The sequence below is a fragment of the Eretmochelys imbricata genome, chromosome 14 (genome assembly GCF_965152235.1).
Source record: "Eretmochelys imbricata isolate rEreImb1 chromosome 14, rEreImb1.hap1, whole genome shotgun sequence".
Taxonomy (NCBI): domain Eukaryota; kingdom Metazoa; phylum Chordata; order Testudines; family Cheloniidae; genus Eretmochelys; species Eretmochelys imbricata.
In genome coordinates, this window is record NC_135585.1 from 8,828,635 (window position 1) to 8,841,274 (window position 12,640).

General features: G+C 41.7%; 1 protein-coding gene across 2 annotated transcripts in view; it reads left to right on the top strand.

Annotated features, from left to right (window-relative positions):
- Nucleotides 1-1,473: 1,473 nt before the first annotated feature.
- TEX2 (testis expressed 2) overlaps nucleotides 1,474-12,640 on the top strand; it is a 117,016-nt gene continuing 105,849 nt past the window's right edge. Inside the window, exon 1 of one of the 2 annotated variants that reach the window (XM_077833100.1) lies at nucleotides 1,474-1,573. The gene's annotated coding sequence lies outside the window, so the exon portion shown is untranslated. The other variant, XM_077833099.1, reaches the window with a different exon arrangement.

Below are 12,640 nucleotides of genomic sequence, written 5' to 3' on the forward strand. Positions count from 1 at the left end.
GTTATATGATAACAATTAATAAGATTTAGAAATGTTCACAGGTGGTCAAAGTGTATTTTAAAAGACCTTATTAATAGCTTGCACTAGACAGTTTGAAACTATTGCAATCTGTTTCCATATCCCATTTCAGTTAGTAAATTAAATTTGCCATTTTGTCCTAACACTAATAAAGTGACCTAGAGCTTTTCTACACAGGGAAATTTACCAGCATAACTATACTGATATAATGAGTCACTATAGTTATACTGGTATAACTTCCCATGAGGACACTCTTATTTTAAAAAGAGTGCCTTTCTCTGGTTTAGCTTATGTTGCTTTGGTATAAATGCAATTAACTAAACTGGAAAAAGGCACTCAGTCTGAAATAAGAGTGTTCTCACAGGGAGTTATACTGGAATAACTATAGCAATGTAATTATACCAGTATAGTAATGCCGGTAAATTTCACCATGTAGACAAGCCCTAAGTTGTGTTTCTGCTTGCTGACCGCATGATTTAAAGTTTTTAAACAAGACACTAGTGCACAGATCACTTGAACAAATGATCATTCCTACCACAGTTCAGGATTTGCAAACACTTTCACAGACAGCTGACCGTTCCCTGAACACTTGAGAGTAATGAGAAACTGCAAATTCTGGCAAATCCAGCTTCATACTCTTATATGCAAAAATATCTGAGTTGAATTTTTATTATTGTTTATCATGGTCATGGCTAGGGACCAACCAACATTGGGACTGCATTGTGCACAAACACATAGCAGACAGTCCCTGCCCCAAATTTAACACTTCACGCAGGTCTACAGATGGAGGGGGAAAGCCCTGCAGAGATTAATACATCAGAATAGTCTTTTCTGTGTTATTCTCCCTCCTTTTTCTCTCCCTTTCTCTGTATAGAATTAATTCCCTTCCCTACCAGTCTTTTCCTCTGTCTGCGGCAATCTGTCCATTCTCAGTTCCTGTGTGGTTACCCCACTACACTGGATCCAAGCTCCCCTCCCCATACACCCCACGACACTGGATCCAAGCCCCCCCCTAGACCTCACTACACTGGATCCAAACTCCTCCCCAAAACACCCCACTACAGTGGATCCAAGCCCCCTTCCCCATACACCCCACTACACTGGATCCAAGCTCCCCTCCCCATACACCACTGGATCCAAGCCCCCCCATACACTACTGGATCCAAGCCCCTCCGCCATACACCCCACTACACTGGATCCAAGCCCCTCCGCCATACACCCCACTACACTGGATCCAAGCTCCCCCCCATATACACCCCACTACACTGGAACACAGCTCCGCTCCCCGCCAGCCCCGCCCATACACTGGAGCCCCGCGTCCGGCGGGACTGCCTCGCGCCGTGGCCCCTGTGCCTTTAACCGCCAAGCTAACCGCTGTGGTAGGCCCAGCCCACCGCCAAGCCTGGATTGGCTGCGTCGCGTCAGGCAGTTCTGCCGCCACCCCTCCTTCTGCCGCCGCCGGGGCGCGGGGCTGGCCTGGCAGCGAGGGACCGGGCAGGGCGACGCTGGAGCCACCCACACCCCGGGCAGAGCAGTACCATGAGCCGGCGATAAGGTAGGAGGGGCAGGGCTGGCCCCAGCCCGGGACTGGGCTCTCCACCGTCCTCCTTCCCGCTCCTACCGCTGCAGCCTGCCCGGCGGGAGCGCCTGCTGCAGAGCCCCGGCTGAGGCGCTGGAACCCGGCAGCCTCCGGGACTGGGCGAGGAGGAGACCTTCGGCCTCGGAGGTAGCAGCAGCCTGGCTGGGCCTACGCAGGGGGGGTTACGCAGCTGCCCCTGTAGGCAGGGCTGGGCAGGGTATCTCGTGGGGGGGCTCTGGGTAGCAAGGTATTTATTGGGATGACAGGGCGATGACTGGGGTGGCAGGGGGCTCGGCGCCAGGGTGTGTGTTTGGGGGAGTCTGGGTAACAGAGCTTGTATTGGGGCTCTGGGTTTCCCAAGGGTTTAGGGGACTCTGGGTGGAAGGATTTTTTTTTGGGGGGGGGGTCACTGGCTGTCAGGATTGTTGTAAGGATCTGCTCTGGGCTGGGCGTCTAGAGAGCTGACCGTCAAGGGGACTTTAACGTGGTTGAGGTAGGTGGGAGTTGGAGGAGTGACCTTCCCGTCAAAATTCCCCTTTTGCCATGAGGCAGCCTAATCCACCGCTCTAGGTTGTCTGTCCCCTTGTTCCTGTAGGAGACACGCATATTGATTGCAGCAGTGGAGTTGGGAGGAAGGCTGTATCATGTCTGTCTCTGTAGCTTGTAGTAGCTGAAGCTCACAGGTAGCCAGCCTGCGATGCAGGGAACAGCCCCAGCCGCAACAGGAGAGACTACTTGAAGAACAGCCAGTTTTCATCCCGATATAGATTACGTTGGTCTGTACTTAATGGCACGTACGCTGCGTGCTTGTATGCCACATCTGAAAGCAGACTTAGTGAACGGTGCTTTATCACGTTTTTGTTTTGTTTTCCACTTAATACTAAGCGGGGTTGGGTGGTTGGCTTCGGGTGAGCAATGAGCGGTTCTGGTCAGATATATCAGGATTGCCTTTTTTTTTCTGTTAGGCTGGATTCTGATCAGTTCAGATTCAGAAGTCAGTGGAGTTATTCCTGATTTACTTGCCAATGTAACTGAAATTGGAATCTGGTCTGATACTAGTATTCAGTGGATATGTAACCTGACAGGAACACTATTTAAATCTTAAAAACTATCATATCTTAAAAACAAGTTTTCTGGCCTCTACTGTTAATAACACTTCAAATTATCATTGTTGAAACTCCTAATTACTTTAATTAGGAACAAATTAATTTACTCTTCAGCATTGATGGATTTTTTTGTTTTAGTGCTTTACTCGGTTTGTTCAGGAAAAGTAAGCTTTGTCTGTTGTGCCTTCTGGTTCTCCTGAAATTAATTCTCAGTACTGCTATGTTAGTGTTCTTCCTCCATTGATGTTCAGTGTTTAAATCCCAGGAAATTATTCTAGTTGGCATTAAAATTGGATTTTGCAACTTAAAAAAAAAGAAATATAACAAAGTTCCCTCTAAACGTTTGGTCTAAACTTCTTGCCAGTGTATACCTCATCCACAAATGTGTTCTGAACTATGGCTTGGATTCAAAGAGGCCTGCAGGAGCTTGGTGCCCAGCTCCCATTGAAATTCAGTTGAAATTGAGTGCCTAGCTCTCTTAATAACCTTTGAAAATCCCAATCCATAAAACCTATCTTCCTATTAGAATGCTTTGTCATACTTGTTTCTCTCCAGACATGCCAATTTCACGATCTTTTTTGTGTGGTTTAAAAAAACAAAACCACCACAATGTCACTGGTTTGCTTTATACAATAAGTTATAACATTAACTGGAATTTAGAAAAACTTTATGTACTTTAAAAAGTGAAAATATTTGTGTAACTTCAGATTATTTTTTAAGAGCAATCAAGTACTCACCCTGAAAATAGAGTATTTGAGAAGCATAAGCATTTTAATTTCAGCAGAAGAAAGTAAAATTAAGGTTTTGTGGAATAAAGAAGTCAGCCTTTAAGTGTTTGTTGTGATATGCCATAATATAAGAGGGGGGTCACGTGTTTTGATTGACTTTAAGACCTTATTCTGCAAGCTGATCCATTTGGGTGACCCCTCAATGGGCTTCTATGGAGGTACAGTGGTCTGAATGGTTCTGATTGGTGGCTTAAATCTGCCTCTTCCTGTCAAGTTAAAAAATCGTAGTAGTAGTAGTATTACTTGACTCTTGTCATGGGCTAAGAACTATTCTCATCTGAATCATATAATTAAATTTGACATTTCAGGTGCAAAGTAAACATATGCTTTATCATATATAGAGAATATGGGAGAATATTTAATGAACACTATTAACTACAATAGGTAAAAACAAACTTTTACTACATAATACATACATCTTAGACTATTAAAAATGAATTTTAAAAACACATTAATGATCTTTATTTTTTATTTCTTTTGGATAAAGAAGTCACTTGCACTTCTATTTTATAGTTAGTTTCATATTCAGATTTTTACCATGTCTGTGTTTGAGTTTCAAATGCTACTATAAAATATTTAGTTTTCTCTACACAACTGTTTAGACAGCTGTGGGGTGATGTAGATAAAAAGATGTAGTGAGTAGGAAGCGAGACAGGTGATATATACCGTTATGGGCAGAAATATTTGATATGTTACATGGCAGTAAGGTGGGTTAGGGGCTTTACTGAAATTTGAAGAGAGCAATATGGAACAAATGAAGGGAGGTAGACAGTGAAGAGAACATAACATCAGAAGAAATATGTAGCAACATATTAGTCTACTGAAAAGGGAATGATTAGGGAAAAGTGTAATTGCGTCCCTTCGTTAGATGTGAATATTTACTGCTCTAGATTTATAAACATTATATGCTAAAAAGCCTTCTGATAATGAATAACTGTAACTCTGTCAATCTATCTGGACTCCACTCATTCAACCCCTTAGGTGAAATCTGGGAAAAGAGGTAAAGTCTTGCTGCATGCCCAGAAAGCCAACAACTTTGAGCTGTGTGAGACGTACTGAGGACCGGTTGTGAGCCCAGTAACGAGCCAGCATAGAGGAAGATAGTCTCTGCCCCAGTGTGTTTAAAGTGGTGCGTGTGAGATTTAAAATGCAGACATATCCTACAGAGATTGAAGGACCAAACTTCATTCTGTCATAGTCCTTAATATGATACAGGTAGGTAAAAATGGAACTGAGACCTAGTGGGATTTTAAATATGATGGAATAGTTGGAGGAGCAGGCCTGGGGAGGGAGGAGAAACAAAATTAGTTTATTATTGAGGCATAGTTTAGTGGTTACAAGACTGGGAGTCAGGAGATGTGGATTCTGCTTTTGGCCCTGCTGCCCAGGATCACTATTGAGTTTGCAAGTCACTCAAATCTCAGCACCTCCATTTTCCCACAGATGAAATAATGATGGTTGTTTGCCGGCTTAATTAGTGAATGCCTCTCAAGGATATCAGAGTGCTTGAGTGGAAGATGGTATGATCCAAAACACATTTTTCTTCTAAAAAGCTGTACAGCATCACATGGTGCTTTCAGGCAGGACAGTATATTGATGGGAAAGGTGAATAGGGTAATGTAGGAGTAGAGAGGTACAATAAAAATAACTTAGTTCAGTGACACCCCTTGTATTTATACACTGTTCTAGGAGGGACTGATTTCTACTTTGCGTATTCAGCAGGAAAGACAAGACTAAAGGATGGAAATGCAGAAGGATTTTATGGAAACTGTTAGGAAGGAGCTGAATATAGTGCAGGTCAGGAGCGTTAGGATTTGTAATTCAGAGGGCAGATGAAGGAAGTAAGAGGGCAGGGTTGGCTCTAGCCCTATAGGTAGTGAGAGACTCTTCCATCTAAGGAAAGGGCTCCCTATGAAAGTCTAAACCTTGATCTAGTATAACTCTTAATAGTGTTTGGCGATCCCAGACTTGCAACTCTGTATGTTCAGCTGACCTTATTCATGTTGCCACCACTTGGATATAAAATGCAAAATGACAGTGTTGTGATGGAGAAATGACAGCTGTAAATTTAGCTCCTTTGATATTTATATGGCGCTAATCATAGGCCTTAATCTATCTGGCCTTTTCAGATTTAAAATTTTCAGCTGCATATTAAACCTGTGGTTTCTTTTGCTTAAACTTTCACTTACGCCCCCTGAAAACGGTCACTTGATTTGATCGCTTCAGTTTAACACTCTCTCTCTATTACTTTGTGTGTGCAAACAGGAAATTACATTAATAAGCACCTTTGATCCTGTAACATTTATATGTACCTAAACCTGGCTCCATTGAGATGTTGGCATCTCTGGAGTGGAGAGTGCAATAATCTCTGAAATGACAAAGAATAATTTTAACACTTGTTTTTAAGACTTTAGTAGAAAAATCCCACATTTAATAAATCACCTAGTATTAACTACCTCAGTAGGATGAAATGATTAGTTAGCTCTCTTGGAATTTGAGTCTGGTTTTGTACCATCCAGCTGCTTCAAACAAACCTGCATTTTAGACTTGTTTAGCTATCTGTCTGGTCACTGTATTGTACATGTTTTCCTCCTTCCTTTCTACATTTATATTAGTTTTTATTGGGTAACAAAGAAATATCAAATTGATTAAGTGATGCTGTGTTTGTTGACTACAGTAGCTTGCTTATTGAGAGCAATAGGATTGACTTTCCACCACGTGACTGTAGAACAGAATTAACTATTTCAGTTTTCAGATAGAGAGGTAAACATGAGAACTTTCAAGTATTTATATAATAAAGACCAATTTATTTGAGCATAAGCTTTGGTGAGCTACAGCTCGCTTCATCGGATGCATCCCATGGCACTTAAGAAACTGGGCAAGGAAACTGTTGTAAATTTGAGGCCATCCCAAGACGGGCATGGGTCAAGTTTAAGAGAGTTTGTAAAAAGACCTGAAAATGTCTACTGTGCTTAGGAATTGCACATAAATCTGCTAAAGGGTCCACTTCATAGTTAGGGCCCTACCAAATTCATGGTCCATTTTGGTCAATTTCATGATTTCGGCGTCACGGTGTTGTAATTGTACAGGTCTTGACCCAAAAAGGAGTTGTAGGAGGGTCGCAAGATTGTTGCCGGGGGGTTGTGGTACTGCTACCCTTACTTCTGTGCTGGTGGCGGCTGCCTGCAGAGCTGGGCAGCTGGAGAGTGGTAGCTACTGGCCAGGAGCCAAGTTTTGAAGGCAGAGCCGCCGCCACCAGCAGCATGCAGAAGTAAGGATATCATGGTATGGTATTGCCCCTCTAACTGCTTTGCTGCTGCCTGCAGAGCTGGGCGCTTAGTCAACAACTGCCGCTCTCCAGCCGCCCAGCTCTGAAGGCAGCAGCACAGAAGTAAGGGTGGCCTGGTATGGTATTGCCACCCTTACTTCTGTGCTGCTGCTGGCAGGGCACCGCCTTCAGAGTTGGGCGCCTGGCCAACAGCTGCTGCTCTCTGGCCACCCAGCTCTGAAGGCAGCGCAGAAGTAAGGGTGGTAATACCATGACTCCCCTAAAATAACCTTGGGGGCCCCCCATAACTCCCTTTTGGGTCAGGACCCCCAGTTTGAGAAACACTGGTCTCCTCTGTGAAATCTGCGTAGTGTAGGGTAAAAGTACACAAAAGACCAAATTTCACGATCGGTGATGCGTTTTTCATGGCTTTGAATTTGATAGGGCCATATTCATAGTGCTAAATAATTCTCAGTGCCAAGGTTTAGTGGCTGCAGAGGACTAAGAGTCAAGATAACTAGGATCTATTTGAGGCTTATCTCCAGAGTTGGGGCAAGTTTCCTTAGTTTAAATTATGATTCACACCCTCTTGGCAGAATTGTTGAGATCTGATTCATGTTTGTGAAGTGCTTTGAAATTGTACTTCTAGCCCCTTCCATCCAAAGTACTATTACTTTAATAAATGTAGCCTATCATTCATGATCTGAAATGAACTCATGGTGTGAAATTAATAATGTAATGCAATAATGTAGTTTTTGTTCTGTTATGATTCAGAAATGGGAATTAATGTTGGGGAATTAAAAAGTCTGTTTTGGCGACCGGATGGAAGAATTATGCTTTGCGGGAAAAGATACTTACATCCTTGGAATGGTGCTAATTTGATAAAAGAATATTTCATATGTAATACTGAAACCAGATAGCATGAAGGTTGCAAGCTGGCTTTGGATTTACTCCTTTTTCACCCTTTTCTGCCTAGGATTTGCAGTTTATAATATATATGATTGTCCACTCTTTAGAAACCCCTCTGAACACCAAAACATATCTCTGTGATTTAAAGACTGAAGAATTCATCCTCTGGTTGAGATCTAAAGCCAAGGTCCAGGCAATTGAGTCCTTTTAAAAACAAAACAATACAAAAACCTCCAAACAAAACAAAAACACACTCCACTGCCACCATACGAACTTTCTTTTAAGTGGAGCACTTCTAGCCCACAATGGCCTGGCCACATTCCAGGTCAGGTAATTCCATTTTGCCTCCTTAATGTCCCCCTGCAATTTCAACTGACTGGTGTTCTTCACTTTCTGTCCCAACCCTGTTGCATGGTGTTGCTTGTGTTTCACCTCAGGATGTAATGATCCTTATGTATCTCTTGCTGTCTTCATAGCTGGGTTGTTAGACCTGATAAGTTAATCTTTGTAAAGAGCTTTGCAGTTCTTACACTGAATTTCCATAGCTCTTTGGCTGTCCTTTTCGCTTTTTTTTTTTTTTACATAGGAAATAGTCCTATGATTGAATATTAATCCTTTGACTGTGAGTTGAATAAAATGTTTATTAATAAAAGTTTCATTGTGTCTTTTAGAACACAATGAAGAACATCCAGAACAAATACCATAACTGTCCCTGCAATACCATTATACTATATTTTATGAATATATATTAAAACAGCACAGCTATTATATTCATAATTTCCAAAGCATCACAAGAAAGATACTTAGAGGAAAAGGACTAGCTCTGCGTGCGAAGTGATTATCATTTATAGCTCATTGCTTTTTGGTGACAAATAGGCCTAGTTCTGCAGGGTGGTCAGTGTCTCATAAGATGTTATAAGCATGCTAACGTACCATGCAGAGCAATTCTTTGGATCGGGGCCATATAGATTAATTGTCTGAAAATACTAATTTTTAAAATGCCACAGTTATAAGAGCAGAAACAGTATTTAACTGTAAGAACTTCTGTTATTTCTGCCATCCTATGCCTTTAAAATGTGCAGAGCTAAATTAATACTTAAGAAACAACAACCCCTACAAATCTGTGCTCCTCTGAGATACTATATGCCAACTTTCAGCCTGGGGCAGACCTTTTTTTGTTTGTTTGTTTTTTAAATGGCCAAGTTATACAACTCCGGATCTGGGCTTGTAATGGAAATGCCAACAGATGCTTAACTGTAGGAATGTTAACTGTGAGTAAACCCCTGTATCTTGAATGCTACTTACTTTACTTCTGGCCAGTGACCTTGCCTTTTATTCTCTCCTTGGTGCTTCTTTTTTACTTCTTCTTGTGACTAGATTCCATAGTGATTATAATTAGTGAATATATTGCGTGTGATTTGACAGCCCTGTCAGGTTCTCTGGTACCCATTCTGAGGATGAACATGGGTAGTGGCACTGCAACCTTTCTTTCCACACCTTCTAGGCAAAATGCCTATTGGGGACCTAGCAAGGCCACTTTTAGGAGTGAGTTCAGTCTGCATGGTCCATTCACATCTCATGGTGTTGAAGAGGCAATGAAGGACTGATGTCAGTTGTGGTCACTATCTACTAAGAACTGTATAGAAACTTAGTTATTATATCTAGGATGGCTGTTCCATCGCCTACACTACACTTTTAGTCACTATTGACTTGTGATGGATATGAGGTGAAAGTTACTGTATTCCATGAGCAGTCTCCCCTCCCCCTAAAAAAAAAAAAAAAAGGGGGAGAGGGGTGGGGGGGGAGCTGTTCACTTCCCTTTTATATCTTCTTGTTTTGTTGGAAATGGGACTTTGTCAAAGAGACATGAGGAATGCATGGATGACATCCTCAGCTGTCAGTCAGTGCTGCTGTGTTATCTGGTGCTGCAAGGCAACTGTTGGTGCCACCTGTGCACAACCCCCTCCTTCCCCCCCCCCCCACCGGTGCACAGTTTGGCTCAGCAATTAATAGTCTTGTAGAAACAGCCACACACCTGGTGCATAGAGATGTATGAGTGGATAGTTTTAACAGCACATCTACCAAATAGAGTAATTTTTATGAGCTCTACATTAGAACATTTTATGGTAGATTGCATGCATGGCAATATGTATCAAAGTCTGAATGACCAGCATAATATACATAGGGTAATTGAACAAGGCAGGATGTAGATCTAAGACAATTATTTTATATTGCCCTTGGAGTCCATCTGGTGGCTTTTGCTGTTTAACTTATTGCCAGGCAAATCAAGACATTAAAGCAGTACTGAGAAAGAGTTAGTTGTTTTATTACATAGTATTTCTACTGGGTGTAGGGGAAGAAAATCAGTGGGATGTATTAGTTCGGATGGAAGCTATCAAGTAGCTGAGGCCCTAGGTTTGACCCAGTTTCTTGTAATACTGATTATTTTTCCTGCACTGTAGATCTGCATGGCACTTTACAGGCAGATGTATGAGTGGTCTTATCTTACATAGTCCTGAGTGCCAAATGTGCCGCTAACTTGAATGAGAGTTGAAGGGCTCAGTACTTCTCAGGATTGGACCCAAGGTGCCTGCCAATGAGTGAATGTGGCAAATCATATGAGTAAGGACTGTTGGTGCAAGTAAGGCTTTGCAGGTTCAGTCTCAAATTAGACTAGTTATAAAATATTGTCCGTGAAGGGGAAACAGGGAACTTGCATACATGGTAGCTGATCTTAAATAGTAGAACAGTGATTTTAATACATTATTGTACTGTGACTTCTGCAGACAAACAGGGAAGTAGGATACATATTCCCACCTACCCTCTTTTATTTTCAACTGTATAGTTGTCCACTATTCGTTCATGGAGACTGTTAGGCTGATTAACATTTGCAAAATGAAATCTGCCTACAAGTTTTACAGCTCCATATGTAGCCAGTCAGAATTCAGAATATGAGCATCTTCTTAATGTAGCAGCCTAGAGGAGTGATTTGATTTGCGAGGATTGGACAGAAGCTCTCTATGCTGGCTGAGGTCCATTTTCTAGTAAAATAAGGGGATCTAGATCTGTTTCACTATATGTTTGTACCTTACATGTATTTGACTGGAGCTACGACATACAGTGGAAAACAATTGCCCTCTGAGTTGAGGGAGGAGGTAGTGTGTGCATAAAATGGTTGGCTATGTAGCTCCAAGCATTATTGCCCATTGGAAGCCACCTCTTCACCTGAAGAGCAAGAGTACATTTGGTGAGTGCTGAAAACTCCAGTAAGAATCTAATTTATTTAAACCCTTCAGTGAGCTTTGTTTTTAATTTTAGCTTTAACTTCTTGACTCTACTTGTATTGGAGAAGACCCATGCTGAGATGGATCATGTAGCTGAGAGAAGAGGGCAACAGTTGCAGGAAAGAAAACATAGCTTCCCCTCTCCTTACCATTGCAATTTTCTTCTTGGAGCTGCTGTAATTGCTTATGGTGTGAAACTCCACTCAGGATGTCACCAGTGCTCTGGCCATTGAGAAAGGGGAGCGGTGGGAGGGTTTTACGAGTCCAACAATAATTATCGTCTTGACTATGAGGATTTCTGCCCGTCAGGTCATGAGCAATAGTGCCTGCTAGTCTTTCATAATTTGAACCTATTTATTCCAAGTGGATAGCAAAGCTGCATTTGTTCAGTCCTTCAAATGCATATAGCTAGCTGCTGTGGTTTATTGTGTTGATTGTATTAAAATCTTGTGCTGCACCCTCAGTTCCAGTTGATTTCAGTGGGAGCTGAGCCTGCTCAGCACCTGGTAGGTACTCTATAATCAGCCTTCACCATGTTGCCTTTTCAATAAACATGCAGTATACAAAAATGTTTTTGGAAATAGAAGTTATTATGCAAGTGCCCTAGCCTATCATTGAACTGTAATATCTCCTAGTATAACTCACTGTCCTAAGGCTATTAACCCACACCTTGCTTAAAACATGAAGTTAAGGCACACAAACGGAACACAGAAATTCATACCAGCTCCAACTATTGGTCCATCTTGTCTAGTATCCTGTCTTTGACAGGGCCAGCATCTTTCTTTAGAGGAAGGTGCATGAAACCTGTAGTGGAATAATCTGCCCCTAGGAAAGTTTCTTGCCAATTCCTGTTGGCTAGCAGTTGGTTTATACCCTGAAACATTTGGTTTTTATTTGCATTTTTAAAAAAATTGCTATCTACCATAAATGTGGGATGTTCTTTTATCTATATGCATCCAAACCTTCTCTGAATCCTACTGAGCTCTTGGCCTCAATCCTGTCTAGTGACAAGGAGTTCCATGGGCTAATTATGCACTGTGTAAAAAAGAAAAAAAAATGCACTGTCTTTGTAATGACTCCAGTTGTTACGGTTGTTTCAGCCCTGTGCTCTTTGGTTTCTCAGTGGTGTCTCTTAAGAGTGGAGCCCACGGTCTCTTTAGTCCACAGAGTGCTTGCACCACTCTTTTTTTATATACAAGATTCTCTCCCAAAAGTATTAGACAGTACTAATGTTTTATTTTGATTTCAGCATAAAAAAGATTCCTATCTCAGAATTAATAAAACAAATAACTATGGAATATGGGCAGATTATTGAAACAAAATAGACTTAATACTAAGATACAAAAGAAAAACACTGACAGTAAATGAAAGGAGTTTCACGTTAGTCACGTTACTTGGGGCCCAATGGAGGAATGCTAAAACTAGCTAGCAAACAAACATTGTACAAGGCATATTGATAATAGTGGATGAAAACTACTTTTTCTTTGTCTCTGATAGTTTGCTACCACTTCTGCCACCTTACTTAGGATACTAGGGTGGGGGTTGGGGGAAGGTGTTAAAGATCATGTATTTTCTTGGTTCATAAGGAAGAAACGATATCATTTTCTGGGTGACAGGCAGGGCAGCAGTTTTTCATGAATAAGCATTGTTTCTGAACTTCAACATGCCACCCCATTTGCTGATAGTGG